This window comes from Chiloscyllium plagiosum, chromosome 47, assembly GCF_004010195.1.
Source record: "Chiloscyllium plagiosum isolate BGI_BamShark_2017 chromosome 47, ASM401019v2, whole genome shotgun sequence".
In the NCBI taxonomy this organism is placed as follows: domain Eukaryota; kingdom Metazoa; phylum Chordata; class Chondrichthyes; order Orectolobiformes; family Hemiscylliidae; genus Chiloscyllium; species Chiloscyllium plagiosum.
In genome coordinates this window covers 1,582,894-1,597,589 of record NC_057756.1, presented here as the reverse complement: position 1 = coordinate 1,597,589, position 14,696 = coordinate 1,582,894, and positions in this window count along the sequence as shown.

Sequence of the window (14,696 nt, the reverse complement as noted above, 5' to 3'; positions counted from 1 at the left end):
CGGAGTGGATGCATTGACTTTGGAAGTTTTTGCCAAAAAATGAACAAGACCGAGCTATGGGACATATCAGACCAACTGGACCTTGAACTGCCTGCTTCTGTCAGTAAAGCGTAAATACTTACAGCAGTAGCCCCGAATATAAGCTTGCTGGAGAAAACATCAGAATCCATATAGATGGCAAGAATTCTATTGCAAATGTAGCGGATTGAGTTAGAAACGAGAGACTGGGAAAGGCCAGCAGAAATAAAACATTCTGAGTTGCGATCAAAAGCAGAAAAGGAAAAAATAGAGCTGCAGAAGAGAAAGAATGAGAAAGAGCTTTTGAACTTCAAAAACTGACACTTAAAAAGGAAATTCATCTTAAACATCTGGAGACAAAGACTGAGTGTAGGCTTCATCAGGAAGCGAGTGAGGAGGAGAAAGCCCCAGGTAGTCAGAAGCCCACTGAGAAAATATTTGAGTATGTTGAAGCATTGCCTAAATTTGATGAGAGGAAGTGGAAGCCTTTCTCATCGCTTTTGAAAAGCTGGCTAAATCAATGCAGTGGCCAGTGGCAATCTGTGTTTTGTTGATGCAATCAAAAACAAAATGGCTCGTGAGGTATTTGCAACACGATCGGAGGAGACCTGCCGAGTATAGGAGGTGAAAATAAGTCATTTTAAGTGCATATGAACTTATAACAGAAGCCAATTGACAATGTTTCTGGAATCTTCTGAGGGATCTAGGTCAAATCTGAATTGAGATTGAAAGGATCACATAGAGAAGTTTCGATAGAGGGATTAGACACTTAATAGTCAACCAAAACCTATGACGCCCCTAGAGTGGGAATTATTTTGGAATAATTCAAAAATTCACTGCCTGAAGTAGTCCGAACTCATTTGTAAAAATTGAGTGCTAAAACAGCAAGGTTAGCAGCTCACACGATGATGACAATGAGTTGGTCCACAAAACCCGGTTTGGTGTGCAGCATCTATTTCACTCCATGAGGGATAGAAAATGTGGCAAACAGAAATCCTCACGTGGAAAGGGAAAGGTAGATCTCACTGAAGACCATAAGTATAACTTACTACAGTGGGAAAAAAATAGAGACAAAGAAGTTAAAAGCTCTAGTGTTTCCATTAAAAAAAGTGGGACACACAAAATCACTGTGTCAGTGGGCGACTAGAAAGCCAGAGGTACGAAAACCAACAAGCCTGGGAATTTTGTTTTAATTTGTATTTTAGTAGAGCATCAGGGAATTTAGAGATCCGCCCCAGAGTGTACAAGATTATCAGAGGCTGATTAAGGAAGAAGTGCCAGATCTGCTTGAAAAATATACATACAAGGTTAAAGTTTATTCACATAGGCCAGCAGTAGCATGCAAGGAGGTTACAATGTTCAGGAATTGAGGATCGTCTCAGTCTTTGATACTAAAGGATGAGGAGATATGTACTCCTGAGGGACAACCGTCAGAGAAGCTATTTGTAACAGGAGTTCATTGTGAAACAAAACGTGCTCAATTCTCTAAAGTTAGGCTTGATTACACAGATCCCCTTTCTCAAACAAAAAGTGGAATAACTATTTATTAGCGATAACAGATGATCCGCCTAGATTTCCAAAGATAATCCCATTATGGAAAATCACAGACAAAAGGTTTGGAGAACAATTTAATTTTTTTTTAACTAGATACGGTATACAAATAAAGATCTAGTCAGAAAAAGCATCAATCTTCACAATCAAACTATACAAGGTGCTTATGGATAACATGGGAATAAAGTAAAACAAATCTACTGCATAACATTCGGAATTGCAGGGTGTTTTGGAGAGATGGCACGAAACCTAGAGACAATGTTGAAGGTTTATGGTCATGATTATCCAGATGTTGGGATACAGGCGTTCCATTTATACTTTTTGAGATCAGAGCTGCACCGAATCAATCAACTAGTAGTTACTCGGATGTACATTTATTACCAAATTTGTCATGGAGGAAAAACATGAGTTTGCTGTTCTTTTGAATATGGAAGTCACAAAATGGAATAGCGATGCAGAAATCATGGACAACGAAATTTAAAGAGCATTTCAAAATAGCGTTTACTTCAGACTTGTGAGAAAAGTAAAGTTGCTGATATCGCTGTAAATGGCGACTTGGATAAAATACTCTGAAATAGGAAACAGAGAATTGTAGTTAATGGGAAGTTTTATTATTTGCAATAGAACTTTAAGAAATGCGATTTATGGGTTGTGTACATTCATTGAGATTATGTGCTGCCGATAAAAGAAAGATTGAAATGCAAAGGTGGAAGGTCCGGATGCAAATGTGGCAGTTGTAACTCGAGAGAACAAAACGTTGTTGTGCAGGTAATATATCTGGTCAGGAATGTACTGCCTGCAAAGGTAATGAAAACTTACTAAAATTAGATATACAACAGCTCATTAAATGAATATTAAAGTCGAAGTAATATGCAAAGGCTCCGGCAAAGGTTAAGTGATATTGCAGTAAGTTACAATGGTTGGTTAGAGTCGGTATAGAAACAATCAGCCGAATTGATTCAATCCAAGCTGTGATAATTCTACGATTCTTACTGCACGTTATTTTCTCCTTAATCAAAACTCAAGTTATTTGGCCACGAACATTATCTGTTTTCAAATATATGTGGACCACAAGTTTTAGTTAGAATTATAATTGACAGATATGTTCACTGACCATGGATACGATATGAAATATTTCCAATAGACTAGGTCAGGTTTATCCTGGCATTCTATTCCATAGCTTTTAGTGGAAATTTGTCAGTAGTTGTCATATTGTCAAAATTAAATTTAGAACTGTAGCATTGTGAAACCGACTAATTCAGTCCGTTTGAAAGTTTAAATTTCTCTGTCCACGGATTCCAAGGATTCTGTCTGTTGCAGCACTAAATACTTCTGAGTGTTATAGTTACATCATCCAATAAACTTAAACAGTTGACTACTGTGTTTCAAGAGTGGTATTGAACGATACTTAATATGATATTCCTGAATCTGGGTCAGTATTTAGAATTAATCTCGTCAAAAATCTACTGAATTGGTCATTTATAACGTATAATATGATGGGGAAATTGTATGACGGAATAATCACAACACTAGGATAAGATTTTCCAACCTCGCTGTCTTTTCATATTTTGTTTAGAATTCAGAACAAGGTTTTAGTTTCGAATCAATATATTGACTTCCTCACAGCATTGATAACCATGGGGATAAATTAATTATACAATTCGCTTTTGAATTCGCTGCATTGAAAAAGCATCACATACCAAGAATTATTATTTCTAATAAAAATCGCCAAAAATCTATAGCCAGTTGTGCTCCAAATAGAGATTTTTTTTCTATCTGCTGCAAACTTTCAATGCAGTGTACTCCGAATTCCGAGTTACTCTATCAAAACAAATTGTAGCTTTTTTGTACTGTTACAAGGGAAATAGTGCCCACGCATATAATCTTGTACACTTTTCTCAGGCTTCATTCCGTTTTCAATTGTGTACTCCTTGCTAGCTTAGACTTTAATGATACGTAACTTTTCTGACTTTTTCTTGTCCTGTTGGGCGTCGGGCAGCAGGCGAGATAATATTTTTGCATTTCTTTACTCAATACACACTTTCAAATTATTCATCCCCCAGGCCACGTGCCTGATTGCCCTCACACGATATTCCTATCACAGACTTCCATATGTCACAAGCAAAATATTATCCCAGCAACATGTTCAGCTAAGCTTCCCATAAGAAAATTACTTAAAACCTTGATTACTTTTCAGCGCAACGAACTATGCAGAAGAACATTGCTGAGTTAGGTGAGTTGAGATAATTTAAAACCATGCAAATAATTCGCTTTGAAAAGACTTCGTTCATTTACAACTGATAGCTTCATTCAATTATTTTGTTAATGTGATGCAAATTAACAAGAAAACAGCATATGTTGCTTTAAAATCGGTTCACTATTCACACTATACTCAGTAATGCACTGCTTGGTATGTTCAGTATCATATAAAACTGTCATTTCTCTTCTCTAATGTTCTAATGTATAACTGTATGTAGATAAATGTACACAAAGGTAATGTACAGTTCAAACACTGGAAAGCCGGGGAAGCTTTCTTCAGTTTCAATCGGTTATTCAAACGAATACTGTATAATTTTTCGGTTCATGGTTTCTTCTCTGTCACATCACTATCACATAAAACCTTCCACGAGCTCTCAGCTACCAACTTCGCCAAGAACAGCTAATAAATCCGTAGTACTTTACATGTGAATTGTTATGAGAATTGAACATTCCCCGTTACATGGGATCGTTTCTTGCAAGCCTTAAATATTTTCACAATGCTGCAATACACAGTTCAAACTCAAGCTTATCTTTGGCGTTGGCTCTTCTGAAAAGGACATGGTGATGTGTTCGAAACATTCATTTTAGGGTAGGAACGTTTGAAAAAAAGAGACTATTCTTGGTTTTGATCTTGACATCATTCGAAATATCTAGTTAAATGTGATACATTTTTTGAATGAGTTTTAATTTGTGACACGTGTTCTGGCTCTTTTTCTAAAAATATAGAACATGACTAACATGCCACACTCCGCAAGAAGGATCAAAAACCTATTTACTGAACGTAACATGACACATTTCTTTACCAGTGTTCAAATATTATCTAAATGTAATTCCTGAATATTACCTGAAACCGTTCTGTTCCTCTCAAGTATGTGTTACCTTCATGGTTAAAAGGCTAGATCGCCAGAAATTGGAGCTGAAGGAAATTACATTTTTTTTCGCTGTTCAGTTATTTTTCTCTGATGCAATATAATTAATAAATGTTCTTTTTATCTTACTTTTGAGGACATATAAATCTTGAGTTCAAACACTCCTGCGAGCTGTTGCCACCTTGGTTGTAGAAGTAGAAAACTATTGCTGCAAAACGTCTTCAACTTAAACGATAGCAAAGTATGCAGACTTTCAGGGCAGATTGGAAAGTTGTTACTTATCCAGAAAATATGTTCAATGTTGTTCTTGCATTGAAAAAATATCTGTATTTTTTTTTATTTTCAATATAACAGAAGAAAAGATAAAGGCAGGTAATACTGAATTTTCTGTTGCTGGCGTCACTATTTCCCTTCGAAGTTTCAAACGATTATTAATTCTATATTATTATGTATAATGTGGACAGTAGAGACCTGCTGCTTTTGATGTACTAAAATGGCATCATTATGAGATCGGCCATTATCTGAATGAAAGAAACACGCAGTTCTCGCGGATATTGATCTACTTGTTTGAACACTACTTTTCTTTTATTGAAACAAAGATCTCCAAACTGCAAGGACTTTAACCAGTTACACTCATTCATTTGGAAAATACTATTTAGAGCGAATGCATTTCTGGTGATTTATACTTCTTCTACCCTCAGGCCAGAAATTGTCAAAGAACCTGCAACACAAAGAAAACACACGTTAATCTGTCAATTAATAGATATAAATTTGAAAAGAATTCCACCAAACTCTTTGATGTATAATCCTCAAATTGATAGCATGCCTCTCACATGACCTCTCGTGAATCATGGCAATTTACACTCCAGAGGGACTGTAGTACTTGGTGGACCGTCAAACAGATTTAACGATTAAACAAATATTGATAATGAGCCTGATATGCGAGTGTGAATATTCGACCATGGTATGCACGATGCTTTTCCTTCTACGTCTTCATGTCCGCTATCAAAATTGCAGCATCAACTGATTTGCACAACACGTCGTTTCTTTTTTGTTATGTCTTAATGTACTATTGTGTCTACTGCACAACAATGACAACTATGTTTCAAGGAATGGAATTTTCTCAAAGAAAATCACTAAAAGAATGTTTTGTCCTTTTAACATTTAAATAAATCGTCTTTATTTTGTCACGTTAAACAGACGAAATGAATCTTGAGAAGCTCAGAGGTGAATGCATTTTGTCAGTTTGCATTTGCAATTTAAGGTTACCTTAATCATACTTCATAATTTATACGGTCTGTCATACTTAGTTGATGCTGCAGTCTGAAATATTCAAAGTTTGTTCATTGGACAGTGGTGCCAAATGTCTTTGTTCTTTGATAAAACATGACCTTTAATTGTTGACTTTCCTTCATTAAATGAGTATAATACTTTTGTGAACTTGAAGTGCTATGCATATAAAACTTGTATATGAGCATATATATGTGTATTTATGCGCATGCATGCACACACACACATTTTGTTTGGTGAAACACTTGACGATGCATTTATGTGCATTAACATCTTTCAATATATGTTTTGTTGTGTATTCTGAAAAGATTTGTGTGGTTAATGGCCCAAAAGCTCACACGGCTTTCTGGATAGGCTGGCAAGGCTTATGCCTGAAAAGTCGATTCTCCTGTTCCTTTGATACTGCCTGACCTGCTGTGCTTTCCTAGCACCACATTCTCGACTCTGATTTCCAGTATCTGCAGACCTCACTTTCTCCTGGATACAAAACTGACTTGGTCATGAAAACAGGCAGGAGTGATAGAAGGGTGTTTTACATAATGGAGACAGGTTGTCTGTTCTAATGGAGCCTGTGTTTTTTCGCAATATAAAACAATGGTCGTGAAGGAAACGTGGTAGATCTGATTGGTCAATTTCTGGAGTTGCTGATAATAACGGGAATTGTGCAAGTATATACATAGATTGGCGACTTGAGCGCTGAAAATACAGGTGGAGCTTAATCCAGACAAACGTGGTGTGATGCATTTTGGAGGATTAGATGTAGGTGTGATTTATAACGTAAATATCAGAACACTTGTAATATTAACATAAAGATGGATTTGGATAAGCAGGTCCAAATTTCCCTAAAAATGACGTCCTTGACTTCAACGGTTGGGACATAGAGGAAAAAAGTTGGCAAGCCATTTTGCCTTTGGAGCATTGTGCTTGATTGTGATCGCTACAGTAACAGAAGGTTGTGGAAAATTTGGAGATTGCACACAGCAGGTTCGCCAGGATGTTTCCTACTCTCTAAAGCGTGGCTAAGAGGAAACGTTAAAAAGACAAGGATTCCTTTCATTGGTAAGACGACAGCCTAGAAGAGACCTGATAGAGATCTGCAGAATTATGAAAAGCATAGATAGGGTAGGTAGCCAGAGAATTCTTCTCAGATTTGAATTTACGTTAACAAGGAGGTATAGGTTCAAGGAAAGCAGGGGAAAGTCTAAGGGAGATCTACGAGGGAAGTGGTAGTAACCTTTAACATACTGCCAGAGGAGATGACGGAAACAAACATTTTGACGACAATTAAGCGGCATCTGGATGGTTAACTTAATGAAAGAGTAGAGGGCTATCGACCAAATAAAAGCACAAGTTTTGTTTTATTGTTTTAGATCGAGCATAACGATTGGCTAAGGTGTGGAGGGAAAAGGGGCCTTCCTGTGCAGCACTGCTCTTTGTTTTATTGACCTTTGTTCTAAAACCAAGAGAAGTCGCATACAGTCAATTGGCATGATTATCTCTGCGCTTTACTATCAAGAGAGAAGATTGAAGGAAACGTCAATAGCGCATTGAAGCAGTATTTAAATCAGGATAATCTGCACATTGTTTCATTGTGGACAGTTATCTCCAGTGACAGTTAAATGTTTTGTCAAAATATGAAAGAATGAGTTGTACTCCAGGCATGAGGCTTGCCAACAGATCCTAACATTAAAATGGACTGTTATTGAGTACAGCATCAAAGAACACTCGGCAATGTCGCAAAAATGAAATGGTGGAGACGATGGCCTAGTTGTGTTAATTATTTTCCTGCTCCTCAGCTGCTGCCTGCCGTGCTGTGATCTCCACCACCTGCAGATCTCACTGTCTCCAAGTGGTATTATTGCTCGACTCTTAATCCAAAAACCCAGAAGAATATTCTGGGGACGTAGGTTCGAATCCCACCAGGGCAGATGGTGGAATTTGAATTCAATATGCAAAACCTGGAATTAAACTCACCTGATGACTAATAAACCAATTTCAATTTTCGGGAAAAAAATCCATCTGGTTCACTAGTCTCCTTCAGGAAAGGAAATCTTTCATTCATACCTGATCTGACCTACACGTGACCCCAGAGCCACAGCAACGTGGGAGACTCTCCAGTGCTCGCTGAAATGGCCTAACAAGCCACTCACTTGTATCAATCTCTAGAAAGTCACAGCAAAGAAATGACCCACAGCAAGTGAAGCCTACCCACCACCACTTTCGCAAGAGCAAATAGGGCAAGGGTATCAATGCTGGCCAGCGAGTGATGTCCATGTCCCACAAATGAAAAAATATGAAAGCGTTGTCATTGTACAACTGACAACGTGGTTGCTGTTGTCATGTTGAAGTTATTATTAATTAGACTTTTGTTAAAGCTAGAAATCACTCACCATGTCGTAACTGAAGGGATTCTAAAATTCGTTTCCTAAACTCAATAATCTCTAACACATCAGAAGGGAGACCTCAATAATTTGTTGAAAGGTTTAGTACCATTAACCGTAGTGGATGTGGCATAGTTCTGGAGCTTAGATTCGAATGGGAGCTGATACACATACTTTAATCCGTCTATCATTTGCTGCTTTGTAGCTTCGCCAGTGGGGCAGACGAGAAATAATTTAGCGAGGTTTGAGAAGTTTTGTAGCTCAGGCTGATGTTCTGGATGTAGGTTTGCTTGCTGAGCTGAAAGATTCATTTTCAGGCGTTTCGGCACCATACAAGGTAACATCTTCAGTGAGACTCCAGATGAAGCACTGCTGATGGTTCCTGCTTTCTAATTGCATGTTTGGGCTTCTTTGGGTTGCTGATGACATTCTCTGCGGTGACGCTATTTCCAGTGGTGATGTCATTTCCTATGGTGGTGTCATTTCATGTTCTTTTTCTCAGAGGGTGACAAATGGAGTCCAACTCAATGTGTTTTTTGATAGAAGCATGGCATTCCCACTAGAACTCTTATGAACAAACACATTGACATAAACCCCATTTACCACCCCAAGAAAAAGAACAGGAAATGACATTGTCATAGGAAATGGCATCACTGTGGGAAATGATATCACCACAGGAAATGGCATCACCAGCCCATAGAACCCCAAACATATAAATACGAAGCAGTGCTTCATCCGGAGGCTCACTGAAGATGTTACCTAGTCTGGTAGCGAAACATCTGGAAATGAACCTTGCGGCTCAGTGAGCAAAACTACATACAAAGAAAGCAGTTGTGATGGAGTAATAAGTAAACGCAACTTAAACCTCGAGAAACAGCAGTTCAGCATGTCTGAGATGAGATACTCCACAGGGCCTATTCAGAAACAGGCCCTTACAAAAGTTCGAACTTTTCTTTTACAGCTTAGCTGCAAGCCAGGCGCGATGGAAGATTATATTGACAGCTATCATTTGCAATCAGACGCCCCTCTGACAAGTTCTTCCTAATTTTGTGTATACAGGAAGTTGTTTTAGTTGTTTTGGTATAGTGCAACGATAAACGTGTAAAGAGTCGTGTATCAGAAAATTATGATATCAAGGTTACGTGAAAATAGCGTGAAAGCAGAACTTGCTACCAATTGACTTGGGGGTACGATGTCACAAACGTTATGTGCCAGTTAATTAGAGAGCCAGGTGAGACGCTTGCCATTTGGATGTTGGATATATTGCTAGATTTTCAGAAATCATACTGGGCAGATTGTTGGGTTAGATGGCATTGCGGGTAACTTGTAATTATAGATCATGATGGGTACAGCTGGCAAAAAAGCATTGGTACCAGGGATGAAAGTATCTTTCGTGATGGGAAAGGAAGTCAGCAGATGGTGATCAACTCTGGCAATGCAGAATAGAGAAGAAATGCCAATTATTTCAAAAACTAACATTAAGACATTTTTCTTTCAGTCAAAAAACTGCTCTATTCAGAGGATGGAATGCTTTTGTCCAGATGTCTGCTTCCAATTTTTCTTTATCTCACCACCTGCCAGGAATGTGCCTAATAACCAGGAACTTTATAGCTCGACTAGCTAGATTAGAGTTTGTGATTCCCAGTTACTATTAGCGCTGACCTATGATGTCTCCCTCCCGAGTTCGTTGCAATTCCTTGGTACTCCTGGTGTTTAATTCAATGGATGCCCAACAGGGAAAGAACTATTTCGAACGCCAGAGGGATGCAGCGATGAGTGTGGAGAGACTGGGATTAGTATACAGGACATTTTCTTGTCATTGAGGCTATGAGACTTTGGCATACCGGGAGACAATGTTGTAAGCTTGTAGAACACTGCTGTTCAGTCTGCCCAGAGGATGGAAGTAAGCACAATCAGAGATGAAGACACTGTGCCTGGAACACTCCCTGCAAGGTATGAATCCTTGTGCATGCTTATGCTGAGTGGAATCTGTTCGGATCATCTCTCCCATTTTTGAACTTAACCACTTGATATTTGAATGAATGATTTGTAAGGTTGAGCTTCCCTTTGTCGCTCCAGTACCAAGGTCTACAACATATCCTTATTTGTTTTATTATGTTCTGAGATTTCTGAATGACCTGTGCAACTGAATAGCTTGCATGGAATTTTCGGAGGCCCAACAAAGCTCAAGCATACTACCTGTTGTCCAGAAGTCATATTTAGATAAGACCGCATAAGAACAAAGCTTCCTACGATAAAGGATCGTACTAATGAAGGAGGTTTGTTACATAACAAACGACAACTCGTCTGTGGCCACCATTCGACTTAGGCCAATGGGGATTCAGTCAGAATCTCGCCACCAGTTTATGCCACACTTCATTCTCGATAAGATTGCTTTTGTTATTTTAAATCCGCTATCCTAGCTGCAGGATCTCTGTGCATGAGACCTTCACGGACCAAGCATCTTCAGCTTTTATGGTGATAGAATAGGCATTCAACAGTATGAAAGCAGGCCATTAGGGCCATTGAGTGCATATCAACCCACCGAAAACTATTCAACACAGACCCACCTCACTACCTTATCCCTCCTATGGCTAATATGCCGAGCCTGCATATCCCTAGGCAAAGTTAATACTGTCAGTGGAAAGTGAGGAATACAGATGCTGGAGATCAGACTACAAGACTGTAGTACTGAAAAAGCACAGCCTGTCAGGTAGCATCTGAGGAGCAGAAGAGTCGATGTTTCGAGCATAAGGTTTTCAGTAGGAACAAGGCTTGTGGACCATTGAGGGCGGAGAGATGAATGGCAGGGTGGTGGGGCTGGGGAGAAGTTAGCTGAAAATGCGATAGGTAGATTAAATTAGCTGCGAACATGATAGGTCTGAGATAAGGATGGAGCCGATAGGGGAAGAAAGACGGACAGGCAGGATAGGTCAACAGGTCAGTGCCAAGTTGAAAGGTCGGATCTGAGGAACATTGAGGGGAGGGGAAATGAGGAAACTGGTTAGATCCACATTGACCCGTGTAGCTCCTTTGTCCCAAGATTGAAAATGAGGCGTTCCTCCTCCAGGGGCCAGGTGTTAAGTGTTTACCAGTGGAGGAGGCCCAGGACTTGAATGTCTTTCAGAGTGGGAGGGGTAGTTAAAGTGTTCGGTAACTGGGTGGTAGGATGGTTTTGAGTGTTTGTCACAGAGATACTCTCTATAACATTCTGCAAGTTGGTTTCCTGTCTCCTCAAAGTAGAGTAGAGCACATCAGGAGGCATGGAAACATTAGATGACTTGTGTGGAAGTACAGGTAAAGCTCTAACGAATTTGGAAGGCTCCTTTGGACCCTCGGACGGAGGTAAGGGGTTGAGGTGTGAGTGCAGGTTTTAAAGACATTGTGGTGGCACGGCAAGGTGCTGGGAATGCAAAGTGCTTTCGTGGGGGCGTGGACCTAACACGAGAAATTAGCGGTGGAGAGGGAAACATGTCCTTGGTGATGAGGTCTTTTTGAGGTGGTGGAAATCGCAGAGGATAATGAGATATATCTGGAGGTTTGTGGGGTGGAAGTAGAGGACAAGAAGATTCTAACGTTATTGCGATTGTAAGGTTGGCTTTCAAGGTTGGAGGTTCGGTAAGCGGCTGAGATCTGGTGGAGGTCATTGGAGAACGCGGGCGAAGCAAATTTACAGTTTTTAATATTGCCTGTCGACCAAACATGATCAGTTAATATTGTGATTGTACCAAAACTGCACATCGGTGAACTGTGGGAGGAAACCAGAAACCCATGCAGACATAAAGACAATGTGCAATCCCCACACAGACAACTGCCAGAGAGTGGAATCAAATCTTGAACGTTGCCACTGTGAGGCAGCAGTGGTGCAGAGCCAGTGTGAGGCTCATGATTGGTCATGGGAATTGAGATTTTCCTTGACTACTCCGCAGTTTTTCATTTTATGAATCCTCAAGCACTGAAGCAGTCTATTTCCAAATGCAACAATCATTGAACAATATCAAGATATCGATTAACAACTGTGACATATTTCGAAATTATGATGTTGTGTGCTTTGTAATTGAACATTGAAGTGGTGGTGTTCGCGTGGATCTGCTCTCTGACAGTTTGGGAACGTTGTTAATGTGATACAACATGATATCTGTAGCCATTTATTGCATTCTTATAGCTCATCTTGTAGATACTACACATTTTGGTTATTAAGCATCAGTGATGGAGGTAAAGAATGCTGTGGATATGGTGCCTATCTATCGTGGTTCTATCTGGCTGTGTTCAAATTTTGTAACTCAGTCAATGACGGGATTTAAGCAACCGGATTAATGATGTTAAGGACGATAATTTCCACCGTTTTTTTTCAAGGAGTTAAAATCGAATTGCAATATTTTATTTTCAGCCAATGTATCGAACATCCCATGTAGGTGCAAAAAATTAAGATAGATTCCAAAATGATTGCACAAACTGAACAAATGTTTCAGTGCATCTTATTAGGCATGTTTCTGGGCACCACGTGAGACATAAAGAACAAATAATGTAATGGATTTTATTTTAAAGGTTAACGATTAAACCACATAGTGAGCTCAGATAATGTTCAGGCTGGAGGGGTTTGGAAAAATGGGATGGGTGGGTGCTACAGAAAATGACAGAAACACCATTTAGAACAGAATCATTCGTGTCTTCCTGGCCAATATGATAAAGTCTAAAGAGGAACCAATGTCAATGTAACGCTGTTTAAAGGATTTCTGCATGTCTACTGACGGTGATGTGTACAATATTGTCTGGATAAAGATGTGTCCAGTCGATACTAATACTTGTAAACTGCTAAACCTCCATTTCAGTCGTGCCCACTTTCTGATTTGTGGCAGAGAGTATTCGTGCCATGATAACAGGCATATTACAGCTCGAGTGGATTCTTCGTTGGAATATGACCGAAGATCCAAATATAACACTAAATTTGTCATTAGTATGTTAAAAGAACAAATCTATGTTTTTCACAGAGAAAAAAGATGCACTCATCTGATTGGTGAAATCAAATTAGATGACATCATTGATTTGTGTCATTGAAAAAAGATTCAAAGAGAGCTGAGCGCCTTTACTTTAGTTGCAAACACAGGACCTATTATGGAAAATACATTGGAAGACGAATCATACGTACAGAACACAAAATAAAACAATTAAATGGTGATCAACAAATACATATTCAGGTTATGAAATGATGACTTGCTATTAAGCAGGAATCTAATCGTTTAAATTCAGTTGAATAGCAATACTAATTACTAAGGACTCTTTCAGTGCAGCAAGTTACTTTCATGACATGATAGTGTCATGATTATAACATAATAAGAAAAGCAGATGTCCACATGGTTAGTGGATGGAGTTCGTGTAGGAATTCCAACAGAATCCATTTTTATGTAATGCTATGATTCATAATGATTAACTCTGCACCGTTTTGGATTGCTTTCCTTTGCTTATGGCAAACACACTTCACTGATGATCTGGGTCAAGATCTAGATAATATACATTCAGACGAACGTGCAATTCATGGCTGAAAACCGAATGGTGTGCACCACTATTGAAATATATACACATTAAAATGGGTTTGCCAACCAAAATTCACACTTTGCATTTTGATTTTGCATCAGTAATAATGTCTAGTTTTCCATCGGAATGTGTTCACTCTTTACGATATGAATTATAAGAGGTTACCTGTTTCAACTTGCCCATATGAATACAGAATTAGAGAAAACGAGGGACGAATGCCAAAAACTGGGTAAGTGTTTGTTCAACTTCGAATTTCCATAGAAATACTTGAAATGTATATATATGTGCGCTATTTTCAAACAAGAGCATTCTCTGTTCTCCCTTAAAGCAGTCGACTGAATTTAATGCAATGAAATGACTATCGTGAGCGCTATAATTCTAGGGAAACATTAACCTCGAAATAGTTATCAGCATGAGGGAAAAAAAAAACATTTTAATGACCCACACTGACCCGGTCGCCATTCTCTCCGTAGGCATTCTTCGATAGTTTTCTGCACTGTCAATTATTCCCTAAATGCACTCAGTAGAAGAGTTATGCACTTTACTATTTTCATTGCAGCAATAGTTATAAGTTTCATCAGCAAGATACTCATCACCATTGATTTCGAAATCACAACTAACCAAAGCTACAAGCATCAGAATTAGCTTTCAAAACGCGTTCATGGAGATTAAAAACATCGCTGTCCGTAAAATTAACAATATATATTAAAAAAATGTTTTTTGAATTGTGTGCTACGTGTTATTGGTGCAATTTGAAGCTAAGCAAAACCGATGGCATGCAGCGAAATACCAT